General features: G+C 45.4%; 1 protein-coding gene across 8 annotated transcripts in view; it reads right to left on the bottom strand.

Annotated features, from left to right (window-relative positions):
* ESRRB (estrogen related receptor beta) overlaps positions 1 to 16,635 on the bottom strand; it is a 216,810-nt gene that overhangs the window by 22,585 nt on the left and 177,590 nt on the right. The window lies entirely within an intron of this gene.

The raw sequence follows: 16,635 nt of genomic DNA, 5'->3' as shown, positions 1-16,635 counted from the left end.
TGCTGGATAGACAGGCAAGCCAGTTGGAGGAGGAGGAGGCATTCAGGGGCGGGACAGCTACCCTAAGTGGGTGTTAAGCACTGAGTGGCATTAATCCATGAGACGTGCTCCTCCTCCAAGGTCTTACCAGAAATATATTATGTGGAACAGATATGTGAATACATATAGAATGAAAGGTGGACCTATCCTGATCGTGTGAATACGGAACCTATGACAAAGTCTCATGGCTTCAAACAGTATTTCCTTCCAAAACTATACTTAGAACCTCCACTGTGCTGTGGTTACAGAGACCCAGCATTTATGACTGTACATCAAATTTCTGTGCCTTCCCAAAGGGGCAAGGATAGACCAATGACAGAACATCTGCTTTGAATATGCAGAATATCCCAGCAGGTAAGACATTGTAGGGTTGCTGCAATTTATAGTGGGCAGTACTAATCTTGGTAGACCAATGGTCTTCAGCAGCATAAGGCAGCTTTATATGTTTAAACCAATGGGACGGGTACTGATTTGCAACACAAGGTAGCCATTTATTATGAGAACCTGCAGGGAATGTTACATCCACACTGGTCAAGGCTGCAGTCAAGTGTTATATTATTTGCCATTATGACACATCCCAGGGAAATATTTATCAAATCCCCTGTCCTAAATCCCAAATTTGCAGTCCCAGGGCATTCGGATGGAGCAAAAGGAGAGTGGGAGGTGGGGAAGCTTGGAGGAAGGATTTTTGTTTTGATCAAAAGGACTTGAGCACTGTCCTCAGATCTTGGCTGGAAAGGTGGCTGCACAGGTATTAGGCCTCCTCAATCAGATTAGAGAAACACAAAGGACTTAAGTACATTGAGAGAGATAAACAAGAGAGAGAGAAGGAGAATCGCCCTCCATCCCTCTTTTCCTCGCTGAGTGGAAAGGACTGTTCGCCCAAGGACGTTAGCTTGTTAATTTCAAGCAAGATTCCGTTCTCCTCTTCGCCCTGTGTCCTGTATGACACTCCTTGAGGCAAGCACTTTAAATAAGGTCACCGTTGTTGTTTCACGAAGCGCTGCCATCATCAGTGCCTGAGATAAAGAGACAACACACAGACGGCCCCACCTGAAGAACATCCCACCCAACTGTGCAGTTGCTAATTTTAGAGCAATCACTGGGTGCTACAGAAGCACCTCTCGTCATTTGCCATTTATATGCTTAACGGCAGGACTTAAAAGAGACATCAAGGCATGTCCAAAAGAGTTTACAATCCAAGTACAAATGGCCAGATGTGGGATAAGGAACAACACGCAGTACATCCAGATAGCTGAGCAGAGACCTTCAGCTGACTCCTGAATTATTTCTTAAATATTGCTCCCCCTTTTTTTTTTGTAAAAGAATCATAAGAGAGAATACGAAAAATATGTTTATAGTATCAGCCTTTAAGAAAAGTGCTGCTCGGAACTGCAAGAATCCTACAAAGATACGTCTACAATTCCCGAGAACTTGGCTAGATCTTGAATTGCAAAACAGCATTCTACCAGTCAAATATTGCAGCTGGGAAGACCATAGCCTTGACCTCTCAGCAGCGTTCGACACAGTTGATCATGAGCTTTTAGCTCGCCGCCTCATCGATGCTGGAATACGAGGGACAGCCCTTCAATGGCTGATCTCCTTCCTCCAGGATCGTGGACAGAGGGTTGCAATAGGAGAGAAAACATCAGACCGCCAGCAACTTACCTCTCCCCTATCCTATTCAACATCTTCATGCGCCCTCTCGCACAACTGGTACGGAAGTTTGGGCTGGGTTGCCATCAATATGCAGATGACACCCAGCTCTTCCTCCTGATGGATGGCCGCCCTGACTCTCCCCCAGAAGCATTAGCCAGCTGCCTGGAAGCAGTGACGAGATGGCTCAAGCAGAGTCGCCTGAAGCTCAATCCTTCAAAGACGGAGGTCCTGTGGCTAGGTAGGAAGGGCCCATGCGAGGAAGCGTGCCTGCCTACCCTGGATGGCGTGCAGCTCTCTACGGCTCACTCCGCCAGGAACCTAGGCGTGATTCTGGACACCTCCCTCACAATGGAGGCCCAGATCACAAAGGTAGCACGGCTGGCATTCTACCATCTCCGCCAAGCCAAACTACTAGCGCCCTACCTGGCCCCGGAACACCTAGCCACAGTGATCCATGCGACGGTCACCTCTAGACTGGACTTTTGTAACTCGCTCTACGCAGGCCTGCCCTTAGCCCTGACCCGGAAACTACAACTAGTTCAAAATGCAGCAGCCAGGATCCTCACAGCAACACCGTGGAGGTCTCATATCCGGCCTATTCTCCATCAGCTGCAATGGTTACCAGTTGAATTCCGGATCAGACTAAAGGTTCTGGTAATTACCTTCAAGGCCATACACGGTCAGGGCCCAGTGTACCTGAGGGACCGCCTCCCCGCCTATGCCCCCAAAAGAGCTCTGCGCTCTACTGCCTCCAATCAGCTAAGGATCCCTGGCCCTAAAGAAGTCCGCCTGGTCTCGACCAGGGCCAGAGCATTCTCTGTTCTGGCCCCCACCTGGTGGAATGAGCTCCCAGAGGAGATCAGGGCCCTGACGGAGCTTAAACAGTTCCGCAGGGCCTGCAAAAAGGAGCTCCTCCACCAGGCATTTGGCCGAGACCAGACGTAATCAATCAGCGACCAAGGGCCCCTGCTCCCCCCCTCAGAATCCCATCAATAAGCCCTGGACCTGTTTGTATTACTATATTGTTTACTGTTATACTGTGTTGTTATTTGGTTACAATTATTAGTTATCAGTTATATATGTTCTACAGACTGTTTTATGTATTGTTTTCTGTTATAATGTAAACCGCCCTGAGCCTCCGGGGAGGGCGGTATAGAAGTATGATAAATAAATAAATAAATAAATAAATAAATAAATAAATAAATAAATAAATAAATAAATAAATAAATAAATAAATAAATAAATAAATAAATAAATAAATAAATGCAATTTTGTTGGCAGGGTCTCTGCTTTTTAGGATGCTTTTTAGGATGCTGTCTAGATTTGCCATAGCTTTCCTCCCCAGGAGCGTCTTTTAATTTCTTTGCTGCAGTCCCCATCTGCAGTGATCTTGGAGCCCAGGAAAATAAAATCTGTCACTATCTCCATTTCTTCCCCATCTATTTGCCAGGAATTGAGAGGGCCAGATGCCATGATCTTAGTTTTCTTGATGTTGATTTTCAAGCCAACTTTTACACTCTCCTCCTTCACCCGCATCAAGAGGTTCTTCAATCATATTTGGGTCTAAAAAGGACGTAATCTCAGTTTTGTTCACTATGCCAGAATTTCTGAACCAGCTGACAGAAATATAGTGCCCCTTTCTGCGTTAGGCTTATGGTTTTGCCTCAGAGGTTAAGAAACTGAACTTTATTAAATAGATGGATGTTATTAAATAAATGAAGTTTCAACAGATTAATGATAAGCAGGCTTTGTTACAGAGAGAGTTGTACTTTTTTCCTCTGGGAAAGCTTCATAGCCTTGAAGCAATCCCCTCGGGTGAATACAGTTGCCCTCAAGGCTAGAGAATGGTCCTCTCATTGACACGCCTCTCTTCCTTAGCCCAAATTCCCTCAGTTCTTGTGTACCACACTTCATTTCAGAGCTCCCCTGAATTCAGTCGCTACACCTGGGCACACCTAAGGATATGAAGGCTACCCCATGATGAAGCACAGCAGATGGTCCTCTGTCACCATCCTGTTTCTAGGGTTTAGAATCTGCAGCCTGCAGCCCTATCAGAGCTGCTCTCAAATAAGGACACTGGGTCACACATGTGCAGTGCAATACTCTCACCCCTGTGTGGACGGTAGGCCTGAGAGGCAGTGTTACTTACGCTGGTGCTAACGTTCTACCTCGCTTGCTGACCTTACCAGAGGGAGCAGAAATTACAATCATCACCTCTGTTTATTTTTCCTGTGGAAAATAAATTAGTCTTCATTTCAAGCCTGCCATATCCTCCTCTCTTGAATAAGGCTGTCAGTTTTCTAACCATCCTGCTGGTGCCACTCATGTTCCAGAAGTCCTTCAGAGAGGGCTGAGCCAAAACTGAGAGCACTTCACTTCCGCTGATCTGTTCGGAGCTCTCTGCATTTCTCCACTGTGGCCCTGCCAAGAGACATCTGTCCAACAAGCCTGAGATCAGATGTCCCTTCCCTGGCTTGATAACATCAGCCTCTGGGAGGTTTTTTCTTAATGGAAGTAAAATAATTCCAGCATTTTTTTTTAAATGCTGGATACAGGCCCAGTCTGTCGGAAGCAAAAATAGCCGCGTGTGCAGAGGAGGCAGTGCAAGCAATCAAGTTTCATTTCTTTTTTTCCTTTTCTGGAGGCTAAAAATATCTTTAAAAGCTCTGTGCAGCAAAGTCCTGGGCAGTAGGAAATGCATGCTGGTGTTGGCTGTCATACTGAATTTACTAGCTGAGCATCTTTTTTCTGTAGAATAGGACACCTGTCCTATTGTAAAAGGTAAAGGTATCCCCTGTGCAAGCACCGAGTCATGTCTGACCCTTGGGGTGACGCCCTCCAGCGTTTTCATGGCAGACTCAATACGGGGTGGTTTGCCAGTGCCTTCCCCAGTCATTACCATTTACCCCCCAGCAAGGAGGGTACTCATTTTACCGACATCGGAAGGATGGAAGGCTGAGTCAATCTTGAGCCGGCTGCTGGGATCAAACTCCCAGCCTCATGGACAGACAGTTTCAAACAGCATTTCTGCCGCTTACCACTCTGCGCCACAAAAGACTCTTGTCCTGTTGTACTATATGTGAACTCTGGGACACTGTGCTTCTTACATGTATGAATTTCTATGTGCATGCACTGTGTACGTGTGCCTGTGTTTTAGAGTTTTGTTCTGCATGATCCATTTAAGTGTTTCTCATCATGCTTCTCCCACTCACCCAGCCTCTACAGTAGCAGTTTGGGCTGCAGTTTATGACATCCTGAATATCTACATCCATGTCATAAAAAGAGAGAGAGAGCAGTGGTTTGTTGCTTCCACTACAAGGACATAATCCGAAAGCTACCTTCTCCCATACTTGATAATCCACTCGCAGTGCACTGTAGCATAGGAAAATCCAGTCGCAAGTTATTGTTACAGGGCACCGTAATGCATTAGCCAATGATGTCCAGAAGCAGCTACTAGTTTTATTACAGGGATGAATTGCTATGAATAGTTTCACAGGTCCAACTGCTTGGTTCTGCTGTCTTAGGAAAAACCTCCTGCTTGACTGTCCCTCTCTTGCCATCCCTCCAGATGTCCGTAGAGACACACACATAGAGGGAGAAATGTGTCAACGTTTGCTGTCTGCCTCCCACTGCATCACTTATTCTCACCATAGAGCCAGCTCTGTTATATCCTCAAGGTCCCATTCTGCTCCTACAGTCAGAAGCCTCAGTGCTATGCAGAGCTCTAGGAAAGCATTCTTCAGGAATCAGACTGGCTATTTCATTCATTCATTCATTCATTCATTCATTCATTCATCCATCCATCCATCCATTCATTCATTCATTCATTCATTCATTCATTCACACACCAAAAGAGAAAGAAGAGATGGGATTCCAGCTAGATCTCCCTACCAAAATGAAGAGGCCATGACACACATGAACACTTTTGAGCTCAGTCCCCAGCATCTCCAACCTAAAGGATCCTATGTTGAGAAAGACCTTGCTCTCTCTGCCTGAGACCTTGAAGACCTGCTGCCAGTCCAAGGAGACAATACAGGACAAGGCGGGCCAATGGCCACACTCAGAATAAGGCAGCTTGGAATGTCCATCACTTCTAGGTAGGATGCCAGTCTCCAGGTGGGGCCTGCAGTTTTCCCAGAATTACAACTCATCTGCACACAACAGAGATCATTTCCCCTGGGGGAAAACAGCTGCTTTGGAGGTGAACTTTATGGCATCACAACCCGGCTGAGACCACTTTCCTCCCCAAACCCCCTCTTCTAACCCAGTATCTCCAATTTCTCAATCTGGAGTTAGTAATCTTACTTCCAGGATTCACAAAACCTATCTGGAATGCTCTAAATTAAACACAGAGAACTGGGGGAAGACGCAGTGCAGCAACTCCGATGCTCAGCAGCACCAAAGATATGGTAATATGGGATCATTGTGGTCCAGTTCATGCACCACTATCATTTTTAAAGCAGTTTGTTTTTAAAAATACATGTGCATTTTAGTGAGAAATCTACCCCCATCCCCCTTTGTTCATGTCAATGCTGTGAAAAGTGATATTTCTGGCACGGGCTAGAGGCAGAATGCTCTATAAATACAAAGCCATTAAACCCCATGCAGCAGCAACCTAATCAGGGCCGCCTTTTAATTTCCTGACATGAGCTGGCCACTAACCCAATTACCCAGAATCCCTGGAGGAGTCCTCATCCTTCCCAGGAAGCACAAAGAGAAAGTGCAAGCATTTTGCATGGATGTCAGCAGAGCGTTCGCTGAAATCAAATATCTTTCAGAGAATACATGGAAGGAAAGCTGAGGAAGGGGGCAAGGGCGGTTGGAAAACGCTGGGGGAGGGGGTAGTTCCAGAATGGCTGTGCTCTGTTTGAAGACAGAAGAGAAAATTAAGGCAATTTTGGTTGTTCAGATGAATTATTTACTGTTTTAGTTCCTACGATCCTAGTTGGATCTGAGTGCTATCAAAGACAACTGGGTCTAGATTACTGCCTTGGCAATCCCCAGCTACGTGCTAAGAGCTCAGGGTGCCAGTTTTTTCTAGCAGTGCTCTTCCTCCTCTAACAGCAGGCAGTTATTAACCAGCAGAATATCTTCCTGGCATGGAGATGCATCTGCACTTGCCTAAATTCTGTTCATTAGGCAGGTATAAAAGACAGAGGAGGGTGGTCATCGGAAAGTGTGGACAATCATAATGGTGCCATTCTCTTCTCATAACAAAAGGCAAACGCTATACAAGGTTGAAAAGAGGAAGACACTTCTTTTAAACTATCATTCTTGCAGATGTGGTCCAGAATCCAAAAATGGAATAATATCTTACCATAATTTTGGGGAAATACTGGAAATCTACATTGTCTAATTTTGAAATCCAGAATTTATCACCACCTCTTTTTAAAAAAATTATAAAATCAGTAGGTGGCATATTGTCCTCCTTTCTCACAGAAACACTTCCTTTTATCACCAAAGCATGCAAGCAGAACATTCAGTCCTACAAACTCACATTCATATTACGTCTGAGTCTGACTACAACATTAAACATTAAAGAACCTGAGGATGTTCTGACATCAATTGGTATATAATACGATAAAAAGAGAAAACTGAATTTCTAGGAAGTTTTACATGTACTTCTTCAGAGCGTTAAAGTTCCACATGCTACACAGTTACCCCAATGAGAATTAGATATTCTATCAGGACCTCACAGATCACCCTGTTGACAAACTTTTACTTTTTGCCAAGGGAAAATATCACTAGGATAGTAAGAATGAAAAGCAAAGAAACAAGAGAATCTCATCTTGGTGTAGTGAGGAGTGCGTACTTCTAATCTGGCAAGCCGGGTTTGAGTCCATGCTCCCCCACATGCAGCCAGCTGGGTGACCTTGAGCTTGCCACAGCACTGATAAAGCTGTTCGAGCAGTAATATCAGGGCTTTCTCAGCCTCACCCCACAGGGTGTCTGTTGTGGGGAGAGGAAAGGGAAGGCGACTGCAAGCCACTTTGAGACTCCTTCGGGTAGAGAAAAGTGGCATATAAGAATCACTCTTCTTCAAAATGTGTGCCACCAGAGATTTCATATCCTTCAATATTTCACAGATGAAAATAGGAATTACCCCTGAACATGAATACCTATGTAGATCCAAAGGAGGAAATGACAGGAAGACTTGTAGGCAGAAACATATCAAGTGCAGCCAGACAAAAAAGAAAGAGACTGAATATTTGCAGTAGAGTATCTTTCCCAAAAAGAAGCAGTGCAGGATCGAAAGACGTGGAGACAGCTGAGCCACAGGATCGCCAAGAGTTGGACAGGACCGAATGGCTAACATCTTCTCAGCTGCTGCTTATCCCCGCCTCCTACCTTCTCTCATGCCCTGACCTTGACAAATTATGGTGCTCTGATATTCTGCTGATGAATATGGTTGAGACAGATCACATTGGGCAGGGAGGAAGCGAAGACTATGAGAAAATATACTGGGACAGAAATGTACTTATATTCCTACTCCATGATGCTTCCAACAATACTGTAGAAAGGGCTTGCATATATAATATAATAAATCCAAGCCAGGTCTTGGCAAGCCAGGAATGTTGCAAGTGAGAATGTTTTAGCTAATGGCAATATCTCCTTTGCTTTCAGCACTTTGTGTTCTGCATTCCTTGAAAAAGGCTCTTTTTATTTTTGCAGATTTCCCTGGGGTCATGCTATTATTCCCCAAGTTTGTACCTTCTTATCTTTCTGATCTTTGTCCTAAATATGAAATACTTCTAAAGACAACACAGTCTCCTCCTCCTCCCCCTCCCCCTCCAGCTCTTCACCACCTAATTCTGGTTCCCCCCCAAATTCTAGAAATGCAATACATGCTGACAAGGGGAGGGGGAGTCTTGCAGCACCTTACCAACTACCAAGTGGTTTCCTGAGCATGTTTGCCAGCTGACACTTCCATGGTAACCAGTCCCGCTTCATTAGATACGCAGAAGCCCTGACCCGCATAGCCCAGGCAAGCCTGATCCAGTCAGATCTTAGAAGTAGGGCTGACTCTAATATCTGGATAGGAGGGCCTCCAAGGATTTGAATGGAGTTCCTCCAAGGAATGCTATGGACCATGATACAGAGGCAGGCAATAACAAACCACCTCCAAACGTCCCTTGCCTGGCTGCCAGACAATCCTAGGATCTCCTGGCTACACTACACATGCCATACGATCAATAGAAATAGATTCATGAAGTGTGTTTTCAGCTGGAGATCCAATGAAGCAACTGGAAAGAGCACAGATGTTTCTGCCAGTGTTGTAAAGAAGCTCCTCCCTTATCAGTGATGGCGCTCAGAGGACCAAAGATGGGCAGGTCTTTAGGTTTGTGGGCAACATAAGAGCCTCACAGAGCCAGGGAGAGGGAATTTGTAGGCTCCCTCTCTCTACAAAGTGCAGTGAGGCTGCTCCTGGGGCAACAAACCACTGTATCCCCTTTCCATTTTGTTTACTACCCTTGTACACATATGTAGCCGTGCAGTTGCTTATGGGGCTGAAGGATCTGACAGGATCCTAAATTCTAATTCTAAATTCTTCTTTTAGAATTGCTGATGGTGGCTCTCCTAACTGAATTCCAGAAGACATGGACAATGTGTGGCTCAGGGAAAATGAAAAGAGTTCCCCTTTCAAAACAGAAAATGGCTGGCTACGTTTAGCCTTGGTGCAATGCCCAAAGTGTAGTGAACTGCAGCTGGACAGAGAAAGCAGGGGGAAAGTCCCACCTACTTCAAGAACAAAGCAATTTTATTTCAGCGCTATTGTTTGATCTACTGACATGGGTCCATGGGGTGCTATAAACACCCACCCAAAGAGGAAGGAAAGGCCAAAGTCCCCTGGCCCCCTTTATTTAGTTATCAAAAAACTACTCTAGAATTTCCTTCATGAACTCTCTTCTCTCTCTGCTTCCCCCGCCCTCCTAGTAATTTACTCATAGGTCCTTGCAAAACAGGTTCCCCCATGCAGCCCTCCTCAAAGAAAAGTCAATACCACAAAGCATCTCACACATTGCCACCTGCCTCTGTGCTTGCAAACTGCTCAAATTATCAAGGCGGCTAAGAAATTTTATTTGTTTGTTTATTTCTTGCCACTCCCCAAAGGCTCGTGGCAGGTTACAAATGTCAGCTAAAACCTAAAAATCCCATTAAAACCCCTGACATAAAATACAGCAATATCAACAGTATGCAATAAAAATACAGTGGAAATATCGTCCCATCCCTAACATCCCCAGCATTACCTTGGGGGGGAGGGGGGGAGAAGGGTGAGGGGGGAGCAGATGGAACTCACAAGCCACCACTCCTATAGGGGGGCCATGATCGTCCTTGCCGCCCAGCCTCAACCATAGACTTGGAGGAAGAGCTCCATTTTGCAGGCCCTGTGGAACGCTGAAAGCTCCTGCAGCTCCCCTGGGAGCTCATTCCATCAGGTCAGGGCCAGGACGGAATAGGCCCTGGCCCTGGTCAAGCCTAGGCGTGCTTCCCTGGGGATGGGAATGACCAACAAGTTAGAACCCGCAGAGCGCAAGGCCCTGCATGGGGAATAAGGTGTAGCAAGTTTCCTTTGCATTGGGCTACTTCAGAGGAAATGGACAAAACGATACTTTTCTGCACTGCTCTGTAAGGTCATAATTATAACAGACTGACCTCAGTCAGAGTATCATCAGAAATATGCAGAAATCAAGCAAAGTATTTACATTTAAAATGTGATCCCGCACATTATAGTTCCCAGTTGCACTTGACATTTCTTGACAGATAAAATGCTACTAAAATATGAAAGGACTGGATTACTCTATTCCCTCCTAACATGCATATGTTCCAGTACTGTCCAAGGTCAAATTCTCCTGGTCAAAGGATGGGACAAACTCTTTCCTTCTGAATGACTTTAGTTTCAGAATTATGAGCTATATAGTCTGTAAATCGGATAGTGGAATTATTCCTAGTCTGGGAAGACTGATTACATTTTTTAAACACCCTGTTTTAAAAAAAAACTCTGTATGCATATTGATAAAACATTACATCAGGTGTAGTGTTTAAGATTGTGGACTTCTAATCTGGCATGCCAGGGTCCATTCTGCACTCCCCCACATGCAGCCAGCTGGGTGACCTTGGGCTCGCCACGGCGCTGATAAAACTGTTCTGACTGAGCAGTGATATCAGCGCTCTCTCAGCCTCACCCACCCCACAGGGTGTCTGTTATGGGGAGAGGAAAGGGAAGGCGACTGTAAGCCGCTTTGAGCCTCCTTCGGGTAAAAAAAAGCGGCATATAAGAACCAACCCTTCTTCTTCTTCTAGATTCCAGGGTGAAAAGTACTCTGCCACATGGCAAGGATGAAAGTGTGCACATGTTTCTAGAAACTAGAGAATTCAGATTATTCCTAGCTCAATATTTTTTTTAACCCATTGGTACATAGAAGAAAAGTAGGTTTTTATATGCTGCCTTTTCTCTACCAAGAGGAGTCTAAAAGTGGCTTACAATCGTCTTCCCTTTCCTCTCCCTACAACAGACACTCTGTGAGGTGGGTGAGGCAGAGAGCCCTGATATCACTGATCGATCAGAACAGCTCTTAACAGGACTGTGACTAGCCCAAGGTCACTCAGCTGGCTGCATGTGGGGAAGTGGGGAATCAAATCCGGCTCACCAAATTAGAAGTCTGTGCTCCTAACCACTACCCCAAGCTGGCTCTCCTTTTGGGACAATAGTATCTTATGTCACAAAGGCAAATATGAATATCACTTTGTGATGATAAAGGTGATGGCCAACACAGAACTAGTATGATGCAACCTAAAATGGCCAGTGCAGACAGAAATATCAGACTTTTTATGTAGAGCTTTCCATTCACCTCATTCCTGGCCTCTTTCTTACGACAAAGAATGAGGATGTCAAAGCAACCAACTTGCAATAAGTCAGTGTTTGGTGGTGGGGAGGCGTAAATTCCAGTATGAAACCAATGCAATGAATTCGTATGCTCTCGGCCTACCCGGGGAGCAGCTCTTGGCTTTGCCTAGGTAGTTTTCCATGCTGTGTTCTATCCACATGTTGTAGTTTATCCCAGTGAGTTTCCACTCTGCAGTGTCACGACAGAAGAAACTGAGATGGCCCACTAGAGCACATGCATTCCCTTAGTTGCTCTCCATTGATCAGGGCTCTCTTAAGCAAAGTGGCCAGGATATCTGAGAAACCTATTGATTGCTTGCTCTGCTCCCTTCCTGCCTCTGTTTTTCATTCACTTTCTGCATTGCCATAACAAAACCCCCACTGCCGTGTGCATCACAGAGATAGTCTTTCATAGCCTTAAAGTATCCCTTTGGAGCCTGACTTTTTTCCCTTCAGTTCACCTGATGCATAAGCATCAACTGTCCTCATTTACCAAGGACAATCCCTATTCTCTGAGATGTCGCTGGTAAAGCACGATCCCTATTTTGCTTTTTGTGAGCTCTCGGGACATCTTTTTGAGTAGAAAGTTATGCAAATATTATAATTTGTTTTTCTTCCCTATCCTTTCCACCCTGCCCACCTTTACTGCAGACCTTGCTGGATCTGTTTGAGTTTCTCCTGTTCTATGGTGTCGGCCCCTATGGAATGGCAGACCGTCATTGGTCATTCTGTGAATAAATCTCACTCTCACTCCTCCATCTTCTGAACTTTACCTATAAAAATGTGTTTCGCCTTGTGAGACACAGCCTATTAAACATTAATTTCTTAAGGAAATTGTTATGTGCAGGTTATTAATGAGCCCTGCTTCAGAAACACATGCAGGAAAGACAATTGTAGTGTAAATGAATGTGCAACCCTCTAAACCAGGGGTAGTCGAACTGCAGCCCTCCAGATGTCATAGACTACAATTCCCGTCAGCCCCTGCCAGAATCTGCTGGCAGGGGCTCATGGGAATTGTAGTCCATGGACATTTGGAGGGCCGCAGTTTGACTACCCCTGCAGTCTAAGCCAATGGAGATCAGTGTTTCTGGCAAGCATAAATACCCAGATAAGGTGCAAGTAGTGTGCATAGGGAGTTTGTTTGTTTGTTTGTTTTGCTCTAACCTTCAGTGCGCAGGAAGAAGCATCTGTGCAGAACTGCACAGGCAGGAAGAAATCTAGCCTGAGTTTATATCACAGCCAAACCAATCGGATCTTTGCTGTCTCTACAAGTGTGTCACAAATTCCAGGTGATGCACCAGCAGTGGCACTCCTACCAGAGGCTAGGTCAGGTTCCGTGGCACTTCTCCCAAGATAGGCAAACTCAAATTCCTGGGTAAAAACTTGAAAGTTTCTTCAGGAGAGTACAAACAGTTACACAAGACAGAGCATAGCAGGGCCAGCCCATCCCATAGGCACTCTTAGGGGGTTGCCCAGGGCACTAGAGGTGGAGGGGGGGCATCAAACCAGCCCTGTTGCTGCTCCGCTCACCTGCAGTATTGGGGTCTGCTGCAGCAAGGCTTCTCCTTTCCCTCTTCCTCCACTGGAGGTGCAGGTAGGGTTGCCAATCTGCAGGTGGTGGCTGGAGAGTTTCTACTATTACAATTAAACTCCAGGCAACAGAGATCGTTTGGAGAAGTTGAATGCTTAGGAGGGTAGACTGTGAGGCATTGTAGACTTTGGAAGTCCCTCCTCTTCCCAAACCCTGCCCTCCCCAGGATCCACTCCCCCAACATCTCCAGCTATTTCTCAACAGGCAACTGGCAACCCTAGGGAAAGGGCCACTTCCTCCTTCCCTCCTCCCTCATTTGGGAGGGAAGAGCCATGGGCGGGCAGGGAGGCCCATTTCCAGTGCTTTTTCTGCCTCCCAATCTGCCCCAGTTAAGGCGCATGCAAGATTTTTCAAGGATGCCCAAAATCCTTGAGCTGGCCCTCAAGCTGGTGTTTCCTCTTGGATCCATGCCCTAAGGCCAAAGCCCATTTAGTCCTCTTTCAAGCAGCAGAAAATTGAAGAGCAAGAGAAAGAGAATGGAATGAGGAACTGCACTTCCTTCCATGGCCAGGTCTATCCAATATGTCTGTGCGAGTGGATGTGCATGCATACTCCTAGGAGAATGCGTGGAGATGGTAGGTGCCAGGGGGGATCTCCTTGCTCTCTTCCACAGATCCCTATTTTTACATAAGACTTGCCCGCTAGTTTTCTCCCCAGCATAATTAGGAGACACAGAAACCAATGGGCTGGAGGAATTGCTTTCTAATACATGGACTGAAAGCCTCATCTGCTTCAGCTGTGGCACCTCACCTGTGTTCTCGTTACATGGTGGTCTTCAGAGCCAGGTTAAAGGGAGTAGCATAATGAATAGTAGGCCAGTGTCAGCAGATGTGCATTATTTACTTTCTTATACAGTACAGAAAGAAGCCCTGGAGAACACCACTGGCCCAAATGCAGACATGGCATTTTTAGTTTCATGCTTTGCATTTTTGGCCATTGTTCTAATTTCTCAGCCTTTGGAGACAGAGTTCACACCTTGCAGACTTTGAAAGCAACAAGGAGAGGAAATTCACTGGGATGGCAAGAGATGGCTATGTGGTATGATGCAGTTTGAATATTAAGATTTTCAACTTAACAATTAATATGTAGTGATCCCTCCCAAAGAAAGATCTTCATTTGGATCTTCTGAAACTGACCTGGATATAGAACCAGAAAATGTGGAAGTGTGAACAATTCTTCACTGACTAGGTGATGAAGTAGATGAGCCAACAGAAATCACAGGAACCAGCAGTAGCAACCCCCTTATAAGTGAAAATCCCCAGTCGATTCTGCACTTTTGTGCAGAAAGTCAATTATAGATTTGTTCTTCAGAGGAACTGCTGACTCCTTGGAGACCAAACACTATAAAACTATTTTTTCTGCAATTTCCTAGATTTCATTGGGAGGAGGGGGGGGGGCAGCCATATTGATTAGATTCACATTGTTATTAAATTATTACTGCTATTCTTCTTGTTATTACTCTAGTAGTCTTTCTAACAGTAACAACAATTCTCAACTGTGGGGATAATTTTTGCAGCTTATTGTTAGCTAGAAGTTCTGGTGCATGCAAGGGTGCTCCCAAAATCAACAACTCCACCTCTCTGCCTCTCCCCAGTAATACCTCAGATGTGATGACAGCATGCCTGCTCTAATACATTGGCTGCCACTTGGGGGAAGGGGGAGGGTAGACATGGGCTGCAATCCAGTTCAGGATACAGTGTGGGGGGAGGGGAGCAGGGACAACACTCCGGATCAACAATGAAAATCAGGCATCCAGGTAAGAGGTATCTATTTACTAGACTAGGGAACTTTCTTCTGCCATTCTGGTACAAACCAGGGCACTGTACATTCAGTTGCAATGACTAGCACACAGAGCAGTTTAAAATGCAGATATCTTGAAGCAGAGATATGCATTCCGATATTTTCAAACCAAAATTATCTCAAAAATTTCATATTTTATTTTGGCTTGGAAATATCCAAAATAGAAGAGCTCCCAAATGTTTTGTGATTCCAAAATTCGCTCTCTACTGGTCTTATTAGAGGAAAGGGGAACTAGATTCCCTGAAATTTTGGTGCCAATTGATTAAACCACTCTGGAAAGCCAAATTAATTTCCCCATAGGAAATGATGGGCCAAAATTTCCCCCAAACCCAAAGGGACCCAAAATGATATCAACACTCTCCAAATTTTAGAAAAGGGATGATCATGTATCTTCTTAAACTGCAAACCCTATTCTGAAACCTAACAGCAAAATTTGCCTCGAATCAAAGGATCAAGACCTGGATCCTATCTTGTGGTTTGGTGATAAACTGGGGAAAGGGGAAAAAAGACTAAGAAATATAAAAGAATCTAAGGGCCCTGGGGGGATTCCAGGCTGTCTGCCCCTGGTCTGCAAAGGACAACACATCAGTAGATGACTGTTCCACCATCAAAGCAGGCTAGCATCTCTCACTAAATGTGTCATCAGTCTAATCTAAAGTAAGGTCATGGAGGGTCACAGGGCTGACCTCTCCAAGGTCAGGAGAGCTGCCACTGAGAAAGAAAGATTTAACCTCAGATAGGATCTGTCAATCAAAGGGCAAAGCAGGCTTTAGAATCCACAAGATGAACAGCACCAGTTCACAGCGCCTCAGAGGAAAAGCACTCTGTGCAGCTTCCAGTTCGCTTCTGGCTTTCACAGTGGCAGTCTGCCTGCTCTGGCTGGACTGCTCGGCAGTTTTTGTTTTCAGGGGATTAGATGGAGGCAGCTGTGCTTCCCAGAGTACATCGATGCAGAAAGTTACACGTGCTCCCTTCACTCCCCACCCATCCATTCCCTTCCTTCCAGTCTGGAGGAAACCTGCGGGAATGAAGCTCTGAAGCCAATCCATGAGAATGGGTTTAATTGACATCAAATTCTCAATGGCACACCTTGGATGGAAGAAAAGGGAGAAGAAGCAGGGGTAGTCAACCTGTGGTCCTCCAGATGTACTTGGACTACAATTCCATGAGCTGGCAATTGCTAGCAGGGGCTCATGGGAATTGTAGTCCATGTACATCTGGAGGACCACAGGTTGACTACACCTGAGCTAGAGCACAAGCCAAGCCCTGCTCAGACAACACAGAAGAGATCAATTGGTCGAGTGGGACAGGAGGCTGAGCGCCTGCCCAGGGAGAAAGGTTCTTTCCCACCAGACATTTATCTGACCACAGAACAATCAGACTAGGATCAAACTTCCTTTGCACTTGTGGCATGGCTAAGGCAATCGTCAACACTTCTGTGAACAAACCACACAATGTTCAGTGTACAGGTCTGGATCACCTTTTGTTGTGCGTGTGAGAATGCAGAACCTGTAGCGTATATTCTTTATAAAAGTGTTTATAAAATTAAATGTTCAGAATGCAGGGAAGGGAATCTGGGATTGTTTAATAAAACACCTTTTTAAAAAGCTGACTTTTGGGGAATGATGGGGTAGATGCCTTAAATAAAGCCAGTGACTGC

The sequence above is a fragment of the Paroedura picta genome, chromosome 2 (assembly GCF_049243985.1).
Source record: "Paroedura picta isolate Pp20150507F chromosome 2, Ppicta_v3.0, whole genome shotgun sequence".
NCBI classification, from domain to species: Eukaryota; Metazoa; Chordata; class Lepidosauria; order Squamata; family Gekkonidae; genus Paroedura; species Paroedura picta.
Note: the sequence above shows the minus strand (reverse complement) of the source record. Positions and strands in the feature narration are given on the sequence as shown.